The sequence below is a fragment of the Mobula birostris genome, chromosome 3, assembly GCF_030028105.1.
Source record: "Mobula birostris isolate sMobBir1 chromosome 3, sMobBir1.hap1, whole genome shotgun sequence".
Taxonomy (NCBI): domain Eukaryota; kingdom Metazoa; phylum Chordata; class Chondrichthyes; order Myliobatiformes; family Myliobatidae; genus Mobula; species Mobula birostris.
Window position 1 is genome coordinate 44,805,721 of NC_092372.1, and position 11,392 is coordinate 44,817,112.

General features: G+C 42.1%; 1 pseudogene; it reads left to right on the forward strand.

Annotated features, from left to right (window-relative positions):
• Positions 1–9,184: 9,184 nt before the first annotated feature.
• Positions 9,185–11,054, forward strand: LOC140195664 (piggyBac transposable element-derived protein 4-like; annotated as a pseudogene).
• Positions 11,055–11,392: the final 338 nt, after the last annotated feature.

An 11,392-nucleotide genomic window follows, 5' to 3' on the forward strand; every position in this document is an offset into this window, starting at 1 on the left:
AGGGAAACTGCACTCACTACCTGGGTGGACTGCAGTCTGGAGAGTGCCAGTTTTAAAGATCGTTAGATTTTTAAACTTCTTGAAACAATATCGCTTACTGAAGATTTCATCTTAGCAGTAGCTTTCAGTAGCAATTTATCAAAACCTCAGCATTAAAAATCTTAGGGGGTTACCATTGACTAGAAACATAACTCAGTCATTCACGTAGAAGCAGGTCAAAGGCTGGGTATTCTGCAGTGGGTAACTAACCTCCGATCACTCAAGCACTTTCACTATACGTATACAGATTGCTCCATTCAAATCCTTGAATATACATTCACCTTGAACAACCCTGAACACTGATTTACTTACAAGAAGCCCTGCAGCATTCACTGCAACTTTTTGTTTGAATCCCCCAAACCTGGGACTTCTACCAACCTGAAAGTGATCAATAAAACCTCGCACAACTCTGTTTGGAAATACATCACCATTATTTTATTGAGGCCTTGTAAAAATCCTCTAGGTGCCATCTAACAGCACTGTTTTCATTATAGTCTAGTTTAGGAAGTTGGAGCACCAATTTGCCTCAGGTTGATTAGGAATGGACATTAAATACTAGTTTGCCAGTGAGAGGCACATCCCTTGATTGAGTGAGAAAACAGACACTTGGTGGCGACTTTATAGGATACAGGATACACCTAATAAAGTGGCCACTGAGTATATGCTTGTGGTCTTCTGCTGCTGTAGCCCACCCAATTCAAGGGTCGACACGTTGTATGATCAGAGATGTTCTTCTGCTCAGCACCGTTGTAATGTGTGGGTACTTGTGTTACTGTTGCCTTCCTGTCAGCTTGAACCAGTCTCTTCTGACCTCTCTCATTAACAAGTTGCTTTTGTCCGCAGAACCACTGCTCACTGGATGATTTTTGGTTTTTGCACCATTCTCTGTAAACTCTAGAGACAGTTCTGCATGGAAATCCTAAGGGGTCAGCAGATTCTGAGATACTCATAGCACCCCATCTGGCACCAACCATCATTCCACAGTCAAAGCCACGTAGATCACATTATTTACCCATTCTGATATTTGGTTTGAACAAAAACTGAACCTCTTGACCACGTCTGCATACTTTTATGCATTGAGTTGCTGCAACCTGATTGGCTGATTAGATATTTGCATCAATGAGCAGGTACTCGGGTGTACCTAATAAAGTGGCCACCGAGTATACAGTAGTTGTTATTATTTTAGGATCCCCCCAGAGGTTCCACAGGCCGTTAAGTGCACTTGAAACATAATCATTGCATTATAATAGAGAGGAAATGGTGTAATGTCCTGGGGAAAGTTGATGTAAGGTTATTAATGCAAACCAATGGGAAACTTTGTACTGGAATGCCTGCCAAAAGTTATATTAAATAAAGGAACAGGGCATTCACTGCAGATGTTTTCAAAGGGGCACACACCACTCAGGAGGAATTGGGGGCTGGACATTCTGGCACAACCAAGACAAACATGATGAGAGTAGTGTATTCACCCGAAGCCACTGCCTTCCCCAACCCTCATCCCTCACTCCCTCCCTCTCTCCCACATTTCTTTAAAACATATCGCAACGACTCTCTTTAGATTCAGGTTTCTGTATTTCTGTCATCCAGTTTGTGGGCTGTCAGGTGCTTCTTTTCAGCAGGGTGTGTTGTAATAGCCTGCCTCTGGACCATTCTCTGTAACCCATAGCTGCAACTCTTTTATCATCCCAATTCTTCTGCTATTGCTGAGTGTTGCCAACTGTGCTTGTTGCTTCACACCACACCCAATTTTTTCCGTTTTTCTAATTCTATAGCTCTTGGAGCGGAAATAGCATTATTATTTTGCATCTTTTAAGTAGTAGTTAGCATGAAGGTCAGGATTAGCAAAATTGCCAATAAGGGCACAATACTAATAAGAAGTTGTCTTTATGGGTAACTACTAAAGAGTAAAACTTCCTGCACTTTTGCTTTCAGTTCTCTATTCAAAACCAATGTAAGGTTTCTTCTTGACTTCCACCTCACCAACCTCCACAGTCAATGGATTGCACTTCATCATTTTGGGGAGCTCCAATGAGATAAACATAATAACATAATAATGTAAGAATGTAGGAAATAGGAGCAGGAGTCGGCCATCTGGCCCATTGAGCCTGTTCCGCCATTTGATAAGATCATGGCTGATCTATCCATGGACTCATCTCCATCCACCTGCCTTTTCCCCATAACCTGTAATTCCCCTACTATGCAGAAATCTATCCAACCTTGTCTTAAATATACTTACTGAGGTGGCCTGCTCTGCTTCATTGGTCAGAGAATTCCACAGATTCACCACTCTCTGGGAAAAGCAGTTCCTCTTCATCTCTGTCCTAGATCTACTTCCCTGAATCTTGAGGCTATGTTCCCTACTTCTAGTCTCACCTATCAGTGGAAACAACTTTTCTGCCTCTATCTTGTCTATCCCTTTCATAATTTTATGTATTTCTATAAGATCTTCCTTCATCCTTCTGAATTTCGGTGAGTACAGTCCCCGGTGACTCAATCTCTCCTCATAGGTTAACCCCCTCATCTCTGGAATCAACCTGGTGAACCTCCTCTGCACCGCCTGCAAAGCCAGTATATCCTTCTCAAGTAAGGAGACCAGAACTGATCGCAGTACTCCAGGTGCAGTCTCACCAGTACCCTGTATAGTTGCAGCAAACCTCCCTGCTCTTAAATTCAATCCCTCTAGCAATGAAGGCCAACATTCCATTTGCCTTCTTGATAGCCTGCTGCACCTGCAAATTAACCTTATGTGATTCATGCACACACACTCCCAAGTCCCTCTGCACAGCAGCATGTTGCAACTTGTTACCACCTAAATAATACATATATATGTAGTATTTAAGTAACACTACATTTCCCCACCCCCTCACTCCAGGCACGATATTTCGAAGGAATTATTCCCTTGCTGACATTGTGGTCCAGTCCTCCATTACCAGCTTCCATTGCCACCTTTCAAATGCAAGAAAACTACTTATTTCAAGTGTGTCTTCCTAGCTTCTGGGCTCCAAACTCTTTGCTGATAAAACATTAATTTATTGAATTTACTGATAGTTAAGGCACCTCTTTTGCTGCTCTTAATGCAAGCTCATTTACTTTCTGGAAAGAAGATGCGAGTTTACAGAACATCTCTATCCATTTCACAGTCATGTATCGCAGTTTCTAATCATTGCTCATCTCAATATTCTTTGTTGAAGCCTGGTTTATGTTCTGTTTATTTATTTATTGATTGATATACAGCACAGAATAGGCTCTTCCAGCCCTTCAAGCCACGCCACCCAGCAATCGCCAATATGATCCAAGCCTAATCATGGGACAATTTACAATGACTGATTAACCTACCAACTGGTACGTCTTTGGACTGTGGGAGAAAACCAGAGCACCCGGAGAAAACCAGAGCACCCAGAGAAAACCCTCGCGGCCACAGGGGTACAAGCTCCTTACAGGAAATGAACCCAGGTTATCGGTACTGTAAAGCGTTGTGTTTACCACTAAGCTACCCTACCATTACAGTCATGGCAGCCTACCTGATCCAATAATGGGATGAACAATTTTATGTATTGATACCATAAGCAAGATAACTTTCATTTGCGAAAAGGTCATCATGAAGTATAAACTCTTCCTCTTTGTACAGATACTGCTTGACTGGCTGAGCATTTCTAGCATTTTACATTCTTGTTTCATAATTTCAGCTTTCAAAAAATGTTGTACTACAGGGAAAGACAGGATTTGGGTCCTTACACAGTCAAATTGCTTTAGCTGTCACTACATATTCAGCATGTCAGGAAATTTAATTTTCAAATAATCAAAAGTAGGTTAACATCAAGCTAAGAATCTTATGCTTAGCTTTAATATTTTTGCTGCATAATTAAAGTTAACTTAATAAATATTTTTGTTTCAGTTTGGTGTGCAACCTAGCTAAATATTTTTGCAAGGATAGTGCTGATAGCTGTATAGAAACGGAAGTTTACAATCCAGCAATTAAAACTAAATCTTAGCTCAGAATATTAAGTATATAATTGTTTTAGAGAAAAGTGAGTTTGTCAAACAGGAATAGGCCTTGGCTGTGTTTCCCATGAAACAACAGGAAATAGATCCAATTGTCGTCAGTCAGCATCTTGGAAAGAAGCCCACAGAAACGATTTTTGTTTTGATGACAGATGACAAAATGTACAATGCTGCTAAAATAACAAGGCACAGAACTAAGCCTCCAAAATAAGCAAGGTAAGATAAAGAAGACATCTGTTGCTCCTACATTACTGCCAAACAATGCTAGTTATCTTGCCTTATCACCGTTGAAAGTACACAGAAACTTAGATATTTTTTACAATCATAGAGGTGTGGGAAGGTAAGGTTAACTCATGTTTGGTGGGAATTAAGTTGGAACTCCTTTCCTGACCGATATTCTGTACAGTGATTTGTGTTAGTCTATCAGCCACCAAACGGGCCTTCAACTTTGAAATAAGTGGGCATGGTTTATCAAGTCATAGAGCACTACAGCACAGAAACAGGCCCATCAGCCCACCTAGTCCATGCTGAACTGTAATTCTGCCTAGTTCCATATGACTAAACTGGATCTTATCTCGCTATACCCCTCCTGTTTACATTCTTATCCAACTTGTTCTTAAATGTTGAAATCAAATCTGCTCATTCTATACTTGCACCACTCTCTGAGTGAAGAAGTTCTCCCTCAGGTTCCCCTTAAATATTTCACCTTTCACATTTAACCTATGACCCCTATTTCTAGTTTCATCCAAACTTCTGCTTTTATAGCAGTTGGGTAGTCAAGCCAATTAAATCCCTACAAATCATCCTAGAATATTAGAAATTTATGGTCGAGCAAATGCTTACCATACTGTATCTACATCAGCCAGAATCAGCCAATAATTCTAATCCTACTTCTCAGCTCTCAAGCAGTCCCCTCACTGCAGCAAGTTCTCATTCTATTTTTCTTAAAGTGTGAAGAGAGTTTCTGCCACCAGCAGCCATTCAGTCAATGAGTTCCAGCTGCTAGCCACACTTCGGGTTAAGAATGAATACTTAGCTCCCCCGTAGCCTATTGGTAGAATTTTTTGTAAATATTTCACTATTAATGGAAGTTTAGTGCTGGAAATAAGGTGCTGAAACTAATTAATTCACAGATAACACAAATCTTCCAGGATACAAAATGAGAATACTTAATGAAAGCTTCTTGGAGTCATCGATCATAGAAAACTACAACACAGAAAAAGGCCCTTGGCCCATCTAGTCCATGTTGAACCATTTAAACTGCCTACTCCCGTCAACCTGCACCCAGACCATAGCCCTCCATACCCCTCCCATCTATGTATTTATCCAAACTTCTCTTAAACATTGATATCAAAATCTAAACCACCACTTGCACTGGCAACTCTCACCACCTTCTGTGTGAAGAAGTTTTCTCTTGAGCATTTCACATCTCACCCTTAATCCATGACATCTAGTTGTGGTTTCACCCAATCTCAAAGGAAAAAGCCTCCTTGCATTTACCCTATCTATACGCTCATAATCTTGTATATTTTATGCTTGAGGGAATAAAATTCTAACCTATTCAATCTTTCCTATAATTCAGGTCTTCCATTCCCGGCATCATCCCTGTAAATTTTTTTCTTTGTAAATTTATTTCCATCTTTCTTGTAGGTAGATGACCAAAACCACACACGGTACTCCAAATTATGCCTCACCAATTCTTATAAAACTTCAGTATAACATCCCAACTCCTTTATTCAATTTCTTTGATTTATGAAGGCCATGTGCCATAAGCTTTCTTTACAATCCCATATACCTTTGAGACCACTTTCAAAGACTTATGAACCTGCATTCCAAGATACCTTTGTTCCACCACACTCTTCAGTACCCTTCCATTCACTGTGTACAATCTATCCTGGTTAGTCCTCCCAAAGGGAAACACCTCACTTTGTCTGTATTAAATTCCATCTCTCATTTTTCAGCTGGTCCAGATCCTGCTGCAAGCTTTGATAGTCTTGTTCACTGCCCACCAATGTGCAAATTTGCCACATTATCATCCAGATTGTTGATATAAGTGACAAACAACAAAGGACCCAACACCGATCCCTGTGGCACTCCACTGGTCGCAGGCCTCCAGTCAGAGAGGCAACCATCTACTACCACGCTCTAGATTCTTCTGCACAGCCAATGTCTAATCCAGTTTACTACCTCATCTTGAATGCCAAGCAACTGAACCTCCTTGAACAACCGCCCATGCGGGACCTTGTCCAATGCCTTGCTGAAGTCCATGTAGACAGCATCCACTGCCTTGCCTTCAACAGCTTTCCTGGGAACATCCACGAAAAATTCTGTAGCCTTGGTTAGGCATGACCTATAATTTTCTAGTTCTTTTCTTAGAGCTTTTCTTAAACAGCACAACAGCATTAGCTATCCTCCAATCCTCAGGTGCGTCACCTGTTGCTAAGGGTGATTTAAGTATCTCTGTTAGGTTCCCTGAAATTTCTGCACTTGCCTCCCACAGGGTCTGAGGGAACACCTTGTCAGGCCCTAGGGATTTATCCACCCTGATTTGCCTCAAGACAGCAAATAATCAAGAAGATATAGGCCGGTGAGCCTGACATCAGTAGTGGGAAAGTTATTGAAAGGTATTCTGAGGGACTGGATCTATAAGTATTTGGATAGACATGGATTGATTAAAGATAGTCAGCATGGCTTCATACATGGTAGGTCAAGTCTAACCAACCTTATAGAGTTTTTCAAGGAAGTTCCCAGGAAAGTTGATGAAGCACAGCAGCATCTCTACTTCGTTAGGAGTTTGCCAAAACTTGGACTGACCCTAAAACTCTGTAGAATCTAAAGTACTGTAGGAGTGTGGTGGAGAGTATATTGACTAGTTCCTTCACAGCCTGGGATGGAGATACACATGTCCTCAATGGAAAATCATACAAAAGATAACGGATACCTCCCAAACCATCACTGGTAAAGCCCTCCCCACCATTGAGCACGTCCACGAGAAACGCTGTCACAAGAAACAGCACTCATCATCAGAGATCCTCACCACCCACCTCTCGCTGCTACCATCAGGAAGAAGGTACAAGAGCCTCAGGGCTCACACCACCAGGTTCAGGAACAGCTATTATTCCCCAAACATCAGGCTCGTGAACCAAAGGGGATAACTTCACTCAACTTCACTTGCCTCATCACTGAAACATTCCCACAACCTATGGACTCATTTTCCTGGCGTCTTCATCACATGTTCTGGATATTTATTGGTTATTTATTTATTATTATTATTATTTATTTTCTTTTTATTGTCTTTTGCACACTGGTTGAATACCCAAGATGGTGTGGTCTTTCATTGATTCTATTTTAGTTATTCTTTTATTATGGAGTTATTGAGTATGCCCATAAGAAAACAAATCTCAGGGTTGTATATAGTGACATATATGTACTTCGAATATAATTTAATTTGAACTTTGTCCTTATTTAGAAATAGTGAGAAGGGGCTTTGCTAAATGAACAACATATCTCTGTCTGTTTACGTGCACACAATTGTTATTGTTGTTCCTTTCCACACCTTGTGGTGCATCGGGCTGCAACCTTGTCATTTCTTTGGCATTTTTGTTTTTTTCTTATGAGGTCAATTTGCTAGCTGGATGCTTAATCCGGCGTGGATGGAAAGCATGCAAGGGGCCGGCCAGATTCGAACCGGGGATCACTTGCAAAGACCGGTGTGGACGTCACTACACTACTGGCCAGCTGGGTGCATGGAAAATGTAGAATGAGCAAATGTGAATGAGGGTGGGGAGGCGACATGTGTAAAGGGAAGTGTGGAGAAACTGAAGTATGCATGAGTTGGATGTCAAGTAAATGCAAGGATCTGCAGCTTGCGAGAATGGTTTCAGTGCATCATCTGATGTGAAGGCAGAAGGGGCGAATTTACTAAGGACGGTAAGAAAAGCATTTGAGCTAATCTCAAGACAGGATACTGAGAACTATGTTGCATGCAAGGAAATTGTCAAGAGTGGTGGAAGAATCAGTGTGAAGTGATATAACTGAGAGAGGATAAACATTATGCTCACGCCTACTGCACAAATGAAGTCATTTCCTGCATTGAAACCAGATTCTGAGAGTGATTCTGCTGCCGCTTACTCTGTCTGTCACCTCTGTCTATTTTATTCTTTTTGTGTGGTTTGGTGCACATTAATTTCTCTCTTCTGTCCCTTACTTCTTCCCCTGAAAAATAAATCATTAGTTGAGTTCTAAAATCTTCCAGTGCTGTTGAACAGAAACTGCAACTAGGGGACCCAGCTTCACTCTAGGAGGCTTCTGGGATTGCAGTCGATATAGTCCAGACAAGATGGACAGTTTATCTGTTCCAGTGCCCAGTTGCAAGGACAATGAATCCATCATATATAAGTGAGATGAATGCATCACAATTGCACTGGATTGCATACTGCAAACATAAGGTCACTTGTGGATGAATGTGTCCCCACAAAATCATTCAGACCCTGTGATTTTGGTCTCAGAGGCCAATGCGAGAGCATTCTTTGGGAGATGAACCCATGGAAATCATCCAGCCCAGATGGGGTATCTGGCCAAGTATTAAAGACCTGTGCCAATCAGCTGGCTGGGGTGTTCTCTGATCTCTTTAACCTCAAGCTTTGGCAGTCTGAGGTACCCACCTGCTTCAAGCAGGCGTCAATTATACTGGTGCCTAAGAGGAATATGGCAACCTGCCTCAATGACTATCGTCCAGAAGCACTTACATCCACTGTGATGACATGCTTTATCACCAGTAGGGATAAACAGAGAGTAAGGGGTGGAGAGTTTCATAAATGCATCTATTTTAATGCTAGGAGCATTGTAAGAAAGGTGGATGAGCTTAGAGCATGGATTGATACCTGGAAATATGATGTTGTAGCTGTTAGTAAAACATGGTTGCAGGAGGGGTGTGATTGGCAACTAAATATTCCTGGATTTCGTTGCTTCAGGTGTGACAGAATCGGAGGGGCAAGAGGGGGAGGTGTTGCATTGTCACGAGGTCTGCACCTGCAAACACAAGCACCCAGCTAACCAACAGAGATCAAATGAGGGGTTTGGGGGGGGGGGGGAGTCATAAGACTATAAAGGTACCTGAGCTGCCATTTCTGTAACTGAGATTATGGCAGCAAGACTTGGTGTCCAAGAGGTCATTGACCTGGTCTTCCAAGATGAGGAAGCAGACAGTGATTTGGAGGAGGAAGTGTCAGAGGAGGAAGACAACACAGAAGAAAACTCTGATTACAGCCCCTCAGATGAAGATGACTCTGAGAGAGAGGAGCAGGCAGCAAGGGAGACACCTATGTCCAAGGACAACACAATCAGTTGGTCCTCACTTCCATATCAGGTTGCAGGCAGGATGGCAGTGGAAAATGTCATTCGAATGACTCCAGGCCCCACAAGACTGGCTACTTCCCATGCATCCAACATTTTATCAACTTCCCAGCTCTTCCTCCCTGCAGCCATTGAAAAAATTGTCATTGAAATGACAAACATGGAGGGGATTAAACGTTATGGTCAAGAATGGAAGACCATGGATGTGACTGACCTACATGCCTACATGGGGCTTCTAATACTGGCTGGTATGTATAGGTCCCGAGGTGAGGCTGCTTCTAGTCTTTGGAATGCTGAGATGGGAAGACCAATATTTCGTGCCACCATGTCCCTGGAAATGTTCCGTTCCATATCAGCGGTGCTCAGATTTGACAACCGTGAGACAAGACCTGTGCGGCATGTCACTGACAAACTGGCAGCAACCAGGGATGACTGGGACAAGTGGGTGGAACGGCTGCCTCTCATGTACAACCCTGGTCCTGAGGTCACAGTGGATGAAAGACTGGTTCCATTCAGAGGTAATAAATGCCTGCCCTTTTATTGTTAGACTAGTTAATCACTGCTTCAATATACACATGCTATTGGTTGTGATAGTAAATGATTTTTCCCCTTTTTGTGCTTTTGCAGGTCGCCATCCTTTCCACCAGTACATGCCTAGCAAGCCAGGAAAATATGGAATAAAGTTATGGGCAAACTGTGATGCACGTTCCAGTTATGCTTGGAATATGCAAATGTATACTGGGAAGCCAGCTGGGGGAGCCCCGGAGAGCAAACAAGGTATGGGCGTTGTGTTAGAGATGGCGGAAGGGCACAACGTGACATGTGACAACTCCTTCACATCTCATGAGCTTGGTCAGGCGCTCCTGAAGAAGAAAATCACAGTGGTGGGCACAGTGAGGTGGAACAAGCTGGAGCTGCCACCTGCTCTGATTGCAACAAGGGGGAGAGACATCTTGCCTTCTAAGTTTGTGTTTACCCATGACACTACAGTTGTCTGGTATACGCAAAAGAAGAACAAGAATGTCATCCTTATGAGCACATTACATAAGGTTGAGGAGGTCAGTGCTCAGGATCACAGAAAACCAGCCATCATCCTTGACTACAATGCCAACAAAGGAGGAGTGGACAACCTTGACAAAGTAACAGGTACATGCTGCTGCAAGAGGAGAACTGCCCGCTGGCCTCTCGCCATATTCCATAACATCATTGACATATCGACCTACAATGCCTCTACCATATGGAGTGAGCTGAACCCCACCTGGAGAGCAAGCAAGATGAACTGCAGGAGGTTTTTTTTAGAGGAGCTTGGAAAGGCCCTTGCGACTCCTTTTATGTAAAGGCCGACACTGCCTTCCCCGCACAGCAGCCTCAGCAGCACTGGTAAGGGCAGTGCAGCGATCTGAACCTGGCCCTGATCAACAACAAGAAGCCAACACAAAGGGACAGAAGAGAAGGAAATGCAACTTCTGCTCTGCAAAAAAAGACTGCAAAACAGGGACAACTTGCTGCAAATGTGGGAAACACATATGCAAAGTTTCCTACCACTGCTTTGAATGTGAAGACTAGTTTGCAAATAGCAATTATTTTTTCGTTTTGCTTGGTGGTTAAATGTTAATTAATGTTGAATTAATAGTTAATAGTTATAATTAGATAGTAGTTATGAGGATTTTTTTATGATATAGCAGTGAAGACAGTGTTTGATGGTTGTAATGGTTATAAATGGTTATATAATAAACCCCACAGTTCCAGAATGTTTTTGCCATTTTCAGTTTCAATAAAATATACTTAAATCATTAATAGCTGTTATGCTTTCATGCCTTAGGTAAAATAGGACATGATATTGTGTGATAGTAGATCTTTTTCCTCCATAAATGAGTGGTGTAAAACTTAAAAAATATACTCTCCTTGCTCTCTGAAACATTAATTAAGGATTAATCACCCATTTATTAATGTCAGATAGGCTATTTATACATTCTAAATAGATCTGTGTCTCAAA